At 45.3% G+C, this 12969-nt stretch overlaps 1 protein-coding gene, 1 long non-coding RNA gene and 1 other non-coding gene across 3 annotated transcripts in view; 2 read left to right on the forward strand and 1 right to left on the reverse strand.

Annotated features, from left to right (window-relative positions):
• The window catches only part of LOC140205025 (uncharacterized), a 31360-nt gene extending 28353 nt beyond the window's left edge, over positions 1-3007 (reverse strand). The window contains exon 1 of the long non-coding RNA XR_011887735.1: positions 2860-3007. This is a non-coding gene — a long non-coding RNA (uncharacterized lncRNA). The remainder of the gene's footprint in view (positions 1-2859) is intronic.
• Positions 1-12969, forward strand: part of LOC140205022 (somatostatin receptor type 5-like) — a 62037-nt gene that overhangs the window by 30833 nt on the left and 18235 nt on the right. The gene's annotated exons all lie outside the window — the stretch shown is intronic.
• LOC140205635 (U8 small nucleolar RNA) lies at positions 2837-2961 on the forward strand. Its single transcript, XR_011887903.1, has one exon. It is a non-coding gene; the product is annotated as a U8 small nucleolar RNA (small nucleolar RNA).

Consider the following 12969-nt stretch of genomic DNA (forward strand, 5'->3'; position numbering starts at 1 on the left):
ACTTGGCCATGACCTCAGCCTTATCCCTACTGGAGACTGCAGTTTCCTCCTCAGATATCATTACTGGATATTCCCATTCCCTTCTATCTCCTCCCATCCTCTTAATCATTCCCCATATCTCTCCCACAGGTGTTGTTCTTCCTACCTTGTCGCAAAAACTCCTCCAACTTGCTGTTTACCTTGATGTATAGTTTGTCTCACCACTGCCTGTGCTTTCTTATATTGAACCAAATGCTGCATATTATGGGTTCTTTTAACTAGCCTGAATGCTCTATTTCTGTTTTTTTACACCCTGACAACATTCCTCTGTCCACCATGGTACCAGTTTTCTATTCATCCTATTTTTACTCCTAGGTATAGATCCTTCTGCTGCCATGATAATTGCTGAAGTCACCTGACTGTTTAATTCATCTACATTTCCAGAAATATCAATCTTTGTCAATCCTTCTTCACTCAACTTCTGGAACTTACCCCAATCAGCTTTTTCAAATACCCACTTTGGGGTTCCGCCACCTGGTCTTACTTCAACTCTTTCACCCACTGAACATGAAACTGGGTAGTGATCACTGCCTACTGTTGAAGCAGTCCAAACTCCCCAGTTACTAATGCCAGCCAAGGTATTAGACACTAACGTAACATCTAACACTGGCTCAGTTCCTGTTGTTATATCTATCCTTGTGCCGCTACCATCATTCATACACACCAAATCCCTTTGTTCCATCAAATCTTCAATTACCTTTCCATTTGGATCTGTAATCTGATCCCCCCATATTGTGCTATGAGCATTGAAATCTGCACACCACACTACTTTATGTCTGTTTTGTCCTTGTATCTTTAATAGGCTGTCCAAATCCAACCTTTTACATGGATTGTAGTTGTTAATTATAACCACTCCCTCCCCTCTTTCCCACACTTCCACCACTATGTATTCCTGATCATCTTTTTCCAGTACCCTATATGGTATACCCTGCTTGATTAACATAGCACAGCCCCCTCCTCCCCCTAGATTTCTATCTTTCCTTATATACCCATATACCACAAAGTCTAAAGTTGGTTTCAACCAAGTTTCCTGAATACACACTACATCCGGTTTTACAACCATTTCTTTAATAAAGTGCTTGAATTCCTGGCTATTGGCCAGTAAGCTCCTTGCATTCCATTGTAAAAGAATCACCATAATTAGTATTAACCAACACATGACACTTCCTGGCTTGACTGATTACTGAGGTTCTCCCTCACTTCCTCCCATGTCAGTCCTACTAACCCTAAATGGTTTACTGCTGCTTTTACCACCAGCTGAATTTTGTCACTTTTTGACTTTACCTCAGCAGTACTATTAATCACTCCTGCAATGAATGTGACTAGAGCCTTTTTGTCTACATAAATCCTGTCATTTGTTCTTTGTTGCATCTCTCGTATCCCTATTGCTCCCTGTTCATTAGGAACATTATTCTGTTCTCTTGACATTCTTACAGCTTCTGCATAAGTGATCTTTCTTTTCACTCTTATTTCTTGAATTTTAGTCTCCCGTCTCACAACCTCACACCCACTATATGCAACATTATGAGCTCCTCCACAATTGCAGCATTTTGGTTGAACTCCTGTTCCGCACTTTCCATATTCATGATCACCCCCACATCTAGCACATCTCCTCTGCCTTTTACAGTTTTTAGCCACGTGTCCAAACCTTTGACAATTATAGCACCTCAATGGCTTTGGCACATACACCCTTACTGGGCAACTCATGAAACCCAGGAACACCTTCCTTGGCACTCTTTCTTCTTCAAATTCAATCAATACTGATTCACTTTCCTTTTTCACTCCCTCCTTTGTTGTTTTCAGTCTTTGAACATTCATTACTTTCCCTCCTTTGATATTCCTCTTTATCTCCTCCATATTTATACTCATTGGTATCTCCGTGATCACTCCTTTACAACCACTGTTTTGTGCTCCCACCCTCCCAGTGTATTCCACCTTGCATTTTCCTATCTCTTTTAGCTTGAGTGCTTTCTCAAGTTGTTCCTCATTCACACATCTTACCAATAGGTTGCCATCATTAAGGACTTTTGCAAATACTATTTCCGCTACCCTATTTGTCAGAGTTGTTGTTAGCACAAACGGGTTAATTTTCTTCATACGAGCCTTCTCATTAAACCTAATTATGACAACACCTCCTCTCTGAGCTTGTTCATCTTCCTCACTTTCAGAGCTTTCTCCACTATCATTTCTTATTCTTTTATTCCCTTTGTCTTGGTTTTTATTCATCCGACCCCTCACTACCTCCTCATTCCCTTTATTTCTCCCTTCACAATAATCCACCTCTCCCCAGCTACCTACCTCTGGTCCCAAGTCTCTATCCCTCTCCTTCTCCACTTTCTTTCCCTCAACCCCACCTCTTATCTTGTCCGCCATTACCGGACCCACACGACCCCCTCCCAGCAATTTCCGTTCCTTCCCCACTCTCTTTCCCTCAACAGGTTCCAAACCACATTCACGCATCAAGCAAAACACAGCCAGCTTCCAGTCAAGCTAACTCAGCCACTCCCGCAGCCAACTGGCCAACTCGTAAGATCAAAGGTGAAAAAACTGTTTAAATGAGTTTGCTCCTCCCGTGGACCCTGATTTGTTTGACGCAGTCTAATCTGCAATGCATTATGGGAAATTAAAGCAAACGGTTTATAACCATTAGCTTTGGAAAAATTTTGAATCGACTTTTGTCTATGTATGTGAAAAAGCACTACAGTGAACGGTAGACGGTATAGTTTATACCCTGAATACTGTGACTTAAATGTGTGTGGCTAGTTGTTGGTATTGATCCGCCGACAATCCATCGTTATTATCAGTGAGGTATATCCTTACCTGTTGCATTTTTGCAGCAGAAATGATGAATGGTGAAATATGAGCCGGTGATTAACGAGCTCCCACCCTGGGGGTCTGACAACCCCTCAGGACCATTCTGACTGCTAGCAATCTTCTCCTTGATGTTAACTGTAGTATACAATGACGAACTGCTGGCACTAGGCGTAATGCGTTTTCATATCTGAGCTTTGATAGGGTAGTGGGGGAGGAGAAACAGCTGTTATTGGGCCGTTATGTGTGCTATTAGCAGTTTCTGTCAAAAATGAAAGTAGTGCTGAATAGCGGCAGTCATAATGCTACCACGTTATCTGTTTATGATTAACGCTATTCCCTCCTGGAAGCCTATCCTGGGAATGCAGAACTGTGCGTGGGTGGGAAGAAGGAAATGAGCTTTTTTTTTGGTTGTGTTCTGTCTTGTTCAGCGGACGATTGTGGGCATTCTACGTCAGCCTTGGAACGTGCAGCGACTTTTACCTTGGATGTGTTGGTTGTTAGCACATTTCACTTCATGTTTTGATATACATGTGTAAAAGAATCTGAATTGGAAATCTGAAAGATGTTGCCTGCCCTGCTGAATTCCTCCAGAATTTTGTGTGTGTTGCTCAAGGTTTGCAGTGTCTGCAGGATCTCTTGTGTTCATGAGAATTGCGCTATACTGTCTCTCCAAATGCTCGCAAATCCTGCCTCTCAGGATCTTCTCCAACAACTTGCCCACCACTGAAGTGAGACTCACTTGTCTATACTGTAATTTCCTGGGTTATCTCTACTCCCTTTCTTGAACAAGGGAACAACATTTGCAACCTTTCAATTCTCTGGTACTCATTGCCAGAAGTTCAGCAATCTCCTCCCTTACTTCCTACAGTAGCCTGGGGTTTATCTGGTCCCGGTGACTTATCTAACTTAATACCTATCAAAAGCTCCAGCACGTCCTCTTTCTTAATGTCTATACACTCAAGTGTTTTAGTCCACTGGAGGTTATCTCCACAATTGCCAAGGTCCTTTCCTATGGTGAATACTGAAGCAAAGTATTCATTAATTCTCTCCGCTACCTCCTTCTGCTCCATGCACATGTTTCCACTCTCGCTCCTGATTGGTCCTATTCTCACATGGCTCATCCTCTTGCTCTTCACATACTTTAAAACATAGAAAACCTACAGCACAATACAGGCCCTTTGGCCCACAAAGTTGTGCCGAACGTGTCCCTACCTTAGAAATTACTAGGGTTACCCATAGCCCTCTATTTTTCTAAGCTCCATGTATCTATCCAAAAATCTCTTAAAAGACCATATCATATCCGCCTCCACCACCGTTGCCGGCAGCCCATTCCACACACTTACCACTCTCTGCTTAAAAAACTTACCCCTGACATCTTCCTCTGTACCTACTCCCACGAATCTTAAACTTGTGCCCTCTTGTGGCAGCCATTTCAACCCTGGGAAAAAGCCTCTGACCATCCACACGATCAATGCCTCTCATCAACTTATACACCTCTATCAGGTCACCTCTCAACCTCCGTCGCTCCAATAAAAAAAGGCTGAGTTCACTCAACCTGTTTTCATAAGGCATGATCCCCAATCTAGGCAACATCCTTGTAAATCTCCTCTGCACCCTTTCTGTGGTTTCCACGTCCTTCCTGTAGTGAGGCAACCAGAACTGAGCACAGTACTCCAAGTGGGGTCTGACCAGGGTCCTATATAGCTGCAACATTACCTCTCAGCTCCTAAATTCAATTCCATGATTGATGAAGGCCAATACACCGTACGCCTTCTTAACCACAAAGTCAACCTGCGCAGCTGCTTTGAGCATCCTATGAATTCGGACCCCAAGATCCCTCTGATCCTCCACAGTGCCAAGAGTCTTACCATTAATGCTATATTCTGCCATCATATTTGACCTACCAAAATGAACCACCTCACACTTATCTGGGTTGAAGTCCATCTGCCAATTCTCAGCCCAGTTTTGCATCCTATCAATGTCCTGCTGCAACCTCTGACAGCCCTCTACACTACCCACAACACCCCCAACCTTACCAAACATCAGCAAACTTACCGACCCATCCCTCCACTCCCTCATCCAGGACATTAATAAAAATCATGAAGAGTAAGGGTCCCAGAACAGATCTCTGAGGCACACCTCTGGTCACCAACCTCCAAGCAGAATATGACCCGTCTACAACCACACTTTGCCTTCTATGGGCAAGCCAGTTCTGGATCCACAAAGCAATGTCCCCTTGGATCCCATGCCTCCTTACTTTCTCAATAAGTCTTGCATGGGGAACCTTATCAAATGCCTTGCTGAAATCCATATACACTACATCTACTACTCTTCCTTCATCACTGTGTTTAGTCATATCCTCAAAAAATTCTATCAGGCTCGGAAGGCACAACCTGCCCTTGACAGAGCCATGCTGACTGTTCTTAATCATATTATACCTCTCCGAATGTTCATAAATCCTGTCTCTCAGTATCTTCTCCATCAACTTCCCAACCACTGAAGTAAGACTCACTGGTCTATAATTTCCTGGGCTATCTCTACTCCCTTTCTTGAATAAGGGAACGATATCCACAACCCTCCAATTCTCCGGAACCTCTCCTGTCCCCGTTGATAATGCAAAGATCATTGCCAGAGGCTCAGCAATCTCCTCCCTCACCTCCTACAGTAGCCTGGGGTACATCCCATCCAGTCACTGCGACCTATCCAATTTGATGCTTTCCGAAAGCTCCAGCACATCCTCTTTCTTAATATCTACATGCTCAAGCTTTTCAGTCCGCTGCAAGTCACCTTGAAGAATGCCTTGATGTCTTCCTTAATCCTGCTCATCAAGGCCTTCTCATGGTCCCTTCTAGCTCTCCTAATTTCATTCTTGAGCTTCTTCCTGGCACTGTTGTAATTTTCTAGAGCACTAACAGTACCTAGTTTCTAATAGTTTCTTGAACCTTTCATAAGCTTTTCTTTTCTTCTGAACTAGATTTTCCACATCCTTTGTATACCATGGTTCTTTTACCCTACCATCCTTTCCCTGCCTCAATGGAACACACCTTTGCAGAACTCCCTGAACACTTGCCACATTTCTGTTGTGCTTTTCCCTCAGAACATCTGCTCCCAAGTTCCTGCCTAATAGCATCATATTTCCCCCTATCATTTTGTCTTCTGCTATCCCTCTCTAGTGTCATGGTAAAGGAGATAGAGTTGTTATCACTACCTCCAAAATGCTCTCCCACCAGAAGGTCTGACACCTGATCAGGTTCATTTCCCAATATCAGATCAAGTACAGCCTCTCTTCTAGTTGGCTTATCTACGCATTGCGTCAGGAAACCTTCCCGAACACACCTGACAAAATCCACCCCATCTAAACCCTTTACGCTAAAGAGAAGCTATCAGCATTAGGAAAGTAAAAATCTTCCATCACAACAACCCTCTTATTAATGCACCCTTCCAGAATCTGCCTCCCTATCTGCTCCTCGATATCCCTATTACTATTGGGGAGGGGGTCTATAAAAAACATCCAGAAGAGTAATTACCCCCTTCCTGTTTCTGACTTCCACCCACAATCCCTCCATGACTTCCTCCTTTTCTGTAGCCATTATACTATCCTTAATTAGCAATGCCACACCCCACCTCTTTTACCTCCCTCCCTGTCCTTTTTGAAACATCTAAAGCCTGGCACACTCAACAGCCACTCCTGCCCCTGAGACATCCAAGTCTCTGTAATGGCCACAACATCATAGTTCTATCTACCCACCATCTTGTTTCTCTTAACCCATCACCCCAGCTGGGACATTGACCGCTGAAAGCAGCCTGCCAGAGTACTCTGTCCTGAGCTGGTCTTTCAAGTTGTCCCAGGTGTGGCTCATCTTCTTGGTGTATCCAGGGATGAGGACTTTGGAGCTTCTGTTGGTTTCTCTGTAGTCCTGGGTTTTTATGGGATGGGTTGACAGCCTCATACCCAACCCTCCTCCTTTCACAGCCAGGCTTGGCACTGTCCAAGGCAGATTTATATACCCACCACCCTCTGTGTGAAAAAGATCTCCCCACTGCCCCCACTAGGTCCCTTTTAAATCCTTCCTGTCTTCACTCTAAGTCTATGCCCCCTAGTTTTGGAGTTCCTTCTCATGCCATACACCAGTCCAATGAGGTGGCAGGAAGAAAATCAGAATCCAGGAATAGGGAGACGGTGGGCTGGGTGACGAAACCTTCACTTATTGTGGGACTGCCTTCTGATCATTGTTATTTGAAATGTCACCCAAGACTTGTTTTATTGCAGAAAAGCTGTGTAAAAGTGCTTTTGTTGCATCTGCACGAGCTGACCACCTGGTATCTGACATTCCTTTCACAATGGGCAAATGAGCACTACCATCAGACAATGCAGCAGAAAGGAGATCCCACCGATAAATAGAAGCTGAAAAAAAATGTGTACAGGCTTTCTACAAATTGAAAGAAAATGAATGCTTCTTGACAACATTCACAGCACGTTTTCCAACCAAATTTAGTAAATGTTCAAAACATGGAATGTAATCCGCAAACTCATTCAGCTCTTTAATTCGTGCTTGTAAGCCACTATACTTGCCACTCATGTGCTGACATTGTCATAACTTTGACCACGGCAGTCTTTTATATCAATGTCATTTTCCTTTATAAAGTCAAGTAAACTTTCAGCGAGCTGTTCAGCAGTATGACCTTCCATCTCCAAAAACTTCACAAATCTTTCAACTGGTCCTGACGGCAAAACATAGCGCACAGTCAAAGTCAGCGGGGCACCTTCCAGCTGCGTAACAGCGCCCGCTGCAGCGGCTTGGGAGCGTGGGAGATAGCACAAAGGTCACCGCGACACAGCAAGGAGCCAACACACGCCTGCACACACATACCATGCAACATGCAGCTCCACCCACATGAAAACAACAGTGTTGCCAGATCGTCGTGAGAATACGGTGAGATGCCAATTTCACCAGACCGCAGCTTGCAAGCATTTAGTGCGGGGCCCTCAAGAATCAGGGCCCGTAACATATGCTACTTTTGTGACTAGGTTAATCCGGCCCTGTTCCTGTGCCATAGTACCGTACCATTTGGAGCCTCAGGAAGGCAAATCCTATTATCAGAGATTCCCATCATCTGGGTCATGCCAACTTCTCACAGCTCCCATTGGGCAGGAGGTACAGAAGCCTGAAATCTCACTCCACCAGGTTCAAGAACAGATACTTCCTTCAACCATTTGGTTCTTGAACCAACCGACAACACCCTAACCACTATCTCAGTACCACCAATGTTATGACCACATTGACCACAGCCCTAAACTGGACCTTTTGCTTTAATAGTGTTCTTTCTTTTAAAAGTTGTGTATGATTTATAGCTGTACACCCATCCATCTACCTTCCCATCACCAGGTTTCACCTATCACCTAGTTTGTACTTCTTCCCCTCCTCCCATCTTCTTATTCTGGCTTCTGCCCCCTTCATTTCCAGTCCCGATGAAGGGTCTCGGTCCGAAACATTGACTGTTTATTCAACCCCACAGATGCTGCCTGGCCTGACGAGTGCCTCTGGCATTTACAGTTTGATGCTCTGCATTTTTATTCAGTGTTTGCTTTTTTTGGAAATGTTACTTATCTGACATTATGCGCTAGTGATCCTACTGTGAGTAAGTTTTTCATCGCACCTGTGCTTGCATGTACTTGTGCAGATGGCAATAAGCTTCACTTAGATTGTGACAAGGAGCCAGAAACAGCCTGAGACAGTCAGTGAGAACAACACATCATTCAAGACTTGTCCTTGCATTGTAATTTTAGATTGTACATTGGGTGATAAACTTGCACTTTTACTGGTAGATTAACAAGCTGACAAAAGGTGATGTTCATTCCGCTGATTGTCCCTTCCACTGACAGATTTCTGAATGGACAATGAACCCATGAACACTACCTCTCTGTCTTTTTGCTCTCTTTTTGAATTTCTTACTTAATAATATACATATAGTGTGTGTATTTCTTATTGTAATTTGTAGATTTTTTATTGTGTATTGATCTGTACTGCTGGCACAAAACAAAAACAAACAAATTTCATGACATATGTGGGTGATGATACACCTGATTCTGATATGGGTCTCTATTGTGGACTGAGTGGGAAGGGGACAGGGAGAGGGGAATCATGGTTAGGAAAAGGGGAAGGGAGAGGGGAGGAGGCGGGAAACACCAGAGAAACATTCTGTAATTATCAATAAACCAAATGTTTGGAATCAAATGACCTTGCCTGTTGTTTCAGGGCTGGGTGTGTCTGTACCCGCGACACACTGAGCCCCTGACACTCCTCTGCCACCTGTCTCACACCCCTCCCGCGACACTTCACCCTAGCCATTCCCAACATCCTTTGCTCCCACCAGATTACCAAACTCCACATTGACAAATACAATACCGTGCACCCTCGCTACATAAAGGTGCTGAAGACTTTTGCATAGAGGTGTATGTCAGTGATATTTATCCTGATTCTGATTCTGATTCAGACTTACAAGTAAAATGACCACTTTCAGTGGAATTAGCCGCAGGAATGCTGGCAGTTTCAGCTGATGCAGGTGACTTGTACAACTGCTGTCCATGTTGGAGAACTGCAGCAGTGCCAGGGGTGCTAAAGCAAGCCCGAAGGACACTGCTGGGATGTGTACGAGCGGGTGTTCTCACTACAGGGATCTCAGCTTGCTGCAGGCACAATACTCCTTTCCACATTTTGAGAGACAAAGAGTATGTTTCAATAGTGGGAGGGTCCAGGACTCGAGGGCACAGCCTCAGAATAGAAGGACATTGTATGGATGAGTGGTACTTACCCCCTCACCCAGTCTCACCTATCACCTGCCAGCTTAGAATCATACACGCCCCTCCACCTCCTTCCCCCTTCCTTTCCCATCCTGATGAAGGGTCTAGGCCAAAATATCAACTGCTTATTCCCCTCCAGAGGTGCTGCCAGTCCTGTTGAGTTCCTCCAGCATTTTGTGTGTTGCTCTGGATTTCCAGCATCTGCAGAAACTTGTGTGTTTGTGTACAGGAGAAGGAGCCTTCTTCAATAAGAACAGCCAGTGGGACAACAGGGCCAGTCTTGGTTTCAGCAACACACATCAAAGTTGCTGGTGAATGCAGCAGGCCAGGCAGCATCTGTAGGAAGAGGTACAGTCGACGTTTCAGGCCGAGATCCTTCATGAGGACTAACTGAAGGAAGAGCTAGTAAGAGATTTGAAAGTGGGAGGGTGAGGGGGAGATCCAAAATGATAGGAGAAGACAGGAGGGGGAGGGATGGAGCCAAGAACTGGACAGGTGATTGGCAAAAGGGATATGAGAGGATCATGGGACAGGAGGCCAGGGAGAGGGAAAAGGGGGAGGGGGGGGAACCCAGAGGATGGGCAAGGGGTATCGTCAGAGGGACAGAGGGAGAAAAAGGAGAGTGAGAGAAAGAATGTGTGTATATAAATAAATAACGGATGGGGTACGATGGGGAGGTGGGGCATTAGTGGAAGTTAGAGAAGTCAATGCCATCAGGTTGGAGGCTACCCGGACAGAATATAAGGTGCTGTTCCTCCAACCTGAATGTGGCTTCATCTTTACAGTAGAGGAGGCCGTGGATAGACATGTCAGAATGGGAATGGGATGTGGAATTAAAATGTGTGGCCACTGGGAGATCCTGCTTTCTCTGGCGGACAGAGCGTAGGTGTTCAGCAAAATGATCTCTCAGTCTGCATCGGGTCTCGCCAATATATAGAAGGCCGCATCGGGAGCACTGGACGCAGTATATCACCCCAGCCGACTCACAGGTGAAGTGTCGCCACACCTGGAAGGACTATCTTGGGCCCTGAATGGTGGTAAGGGAGGAAGTGTAAGGGCATGTGTGGCACTTGTTCCGCTTACAAGGATAAGTGCCAGGAGGGAGATCAGTGGGGAAGGATGGGGGAGAACGAATGGACAAGGGAGTCGCGTAGGGAGCGATCCCTGCGGAAAGCAGAGCGAGGGGGGAGGGAAAGATGTGCTTAGTGGTGGGATCCCGTTGGAAGTGGCGGAAGTTATGGAGAATAATATGTTGGACCCGGAGGCTGGTAGGGTGGTAGGTGAGGACCAGGGGAACCCTATTCCTAGTGCGGTGGCGGGAGGATGGAGTGAGAGCAGATGTGCGTGAAATGGGGGAGGTGCATTTGAAAGCAGAGTTGATGGTGGAGGAAGGGAAGCCCCTTTCTTTAAAAAAGGAGGACATCTCCCTCATCCTGGAATGAAAAGCCTCATCCTGAGAGCAGATGTCACGGAGACGGAGGAATTGTGAGAAGGGGATGGCATTTTTGCAAGAGACAGGGTGAGAAGAGGAATAGTCCAGATAGCTGTGAGAGTCCAGTAGGCTTATAGTAGACATTAGTAGATAAGCTGTCTCCAGAGATAGAGACAGAAAGATCTAGAAAGGGGAGGGAGGTGTCGGAAATGGGCCAGGTAAACTTGAGGGCAGGGAGAAAGTTGGAGGCAAAGTTAATAAAGTCAACGAGCACAGCATACATGCAGGAAGCAGCGCCAATGCAGTCATCGATGTAGCGAAGGAAAAGTGGGGGACAGATACCAGAATAGGTTCGGAACATAGATTATTTCACAAAGCCAACAAAAAGGCAGGCATAGCTAGGACCCATACGGGTGCCCATAGCTACACTTTTAGTATGGAGGAAGTGGGAGGAGCCAAAGGAGAAATTATTAAGAGTAAGGACTAATTCCGCTAGACGGAGCAGAGTGGTGGTAGAGGGGAACTGGCTAGGTCTGGAATCCAAAAAGAAGTGGAGAGCTTTGAGACCTTCCTGATGGGGGATGGAGGTATATAGGGACTGGACATCCATGGTGAAAATAAAGCGGTGAGAGCCAGGGAACTTAAAATCATCGAAAAGTTTAAGAGCGTGAGAAGTATCACGAACATAGGTAGGAAGGGATTGAACAAGGGGGGATAAAACCATGTCGAGGTATGCAGAAACGAGTTCAGTGGGGCAGGAGCAAGCTGAGACAATAGGTCTGCCAGGACAGGCAGGTTTCTGGATCTTGGGTAGGAGGTAGAAATGTTTCCCCCCCCCCCCCCGCTTTTCCTTCTCCCTGGACCTCCTGGCCCATGATCCTCTCATATCCCCTTTGCCAATCACCTGTCCAGCTCTTGGCTCCATCCCTCCCCCTCCTGTCTTCTCCTATTATTTTGGATCTCCCCCTCCCACTTTCAAATCCCTTACTAGCTCTTCCTTCAGTTAGTCCTGACGAAGGGTCTCGGCCTGAAATGTCGACTGCACCTCTTCCTAGAGATGCTGCCTGGCCTCCTGCGTTCACCAGCAACTTCGGTGTGTGTTGTTGAATTTCCAGCATCTGCAGAATTCCTCGTGCTTGCAGTCTTGTTTTATACTGGCTTATGGACAAAATACAAAAATATAACTCCAGCTCTCCTGCAAATGACACTGAACATTTACAGACAGCTGACAATGAAAACATAAAAACAAGCTTAAAGAAAGTTAAACTCAAGAAAATGACAATTACTAATAATTTAAATGCTGATCTCAGACTGTCAAAGTGTGGTGACAGCAGAGCCTCGGAGGCAGGTTCCTGACACAGGGAGAAAGGTTACCAGAAACCAAAGGAAATGCATGGTTGTGGATACCAAATGGTCAGCTTTGATCTTGTTAAATGGCCATACGAGTAAAAGGTCTGGGCGGCCTTCTCCTGAACATAATTTATTGTCTAACTCAGAGGGAGTGAAGTATTTTTAAGCAAAGAACTTGGTGTTTTTTTTGTATCTATAGGGGCAGCCTGGTAGCGTAACAGAATTGAACCTGGATTGGTGGCACTGAAAAGCGTTATGCTAACAGCAATGCAACTGTGCCGCTCAAAATGCAATGTCTGAATGGACCTCTTGTGCTAAGTATGAACTCCTGACCTCTCAGTCTGCTTTGTCATGGTCTTTGCACTTTATTTGTCTGCTTGCATCACTCTCTCTCTGTAACAGTATATTCTATATTCTGTTTTCCTCTTAATTTGTAGTTCCCTAATGTACCTACTAGTGTACGGATAGATCAGTCTCAATAGCAGGCAAGCAAAACCGGGTCCAGAGAATAACCCTGGGAATGAAAGGGTTA

The sequence above is a fragment of the Mobula birostris genome, chromosome 11, assembly GCF_030028105.1.
Source record: "Mobula birostris isolate sMobBir1 chromosome 11, sMobBir1.hap1, whole genome shotgun sequence".
NCBI lineage: Eukaryota > Metazoa > Chordata > Chondrichthyes > Myliobatiformes > Myliobatidae > Mobula > Mobula birostris.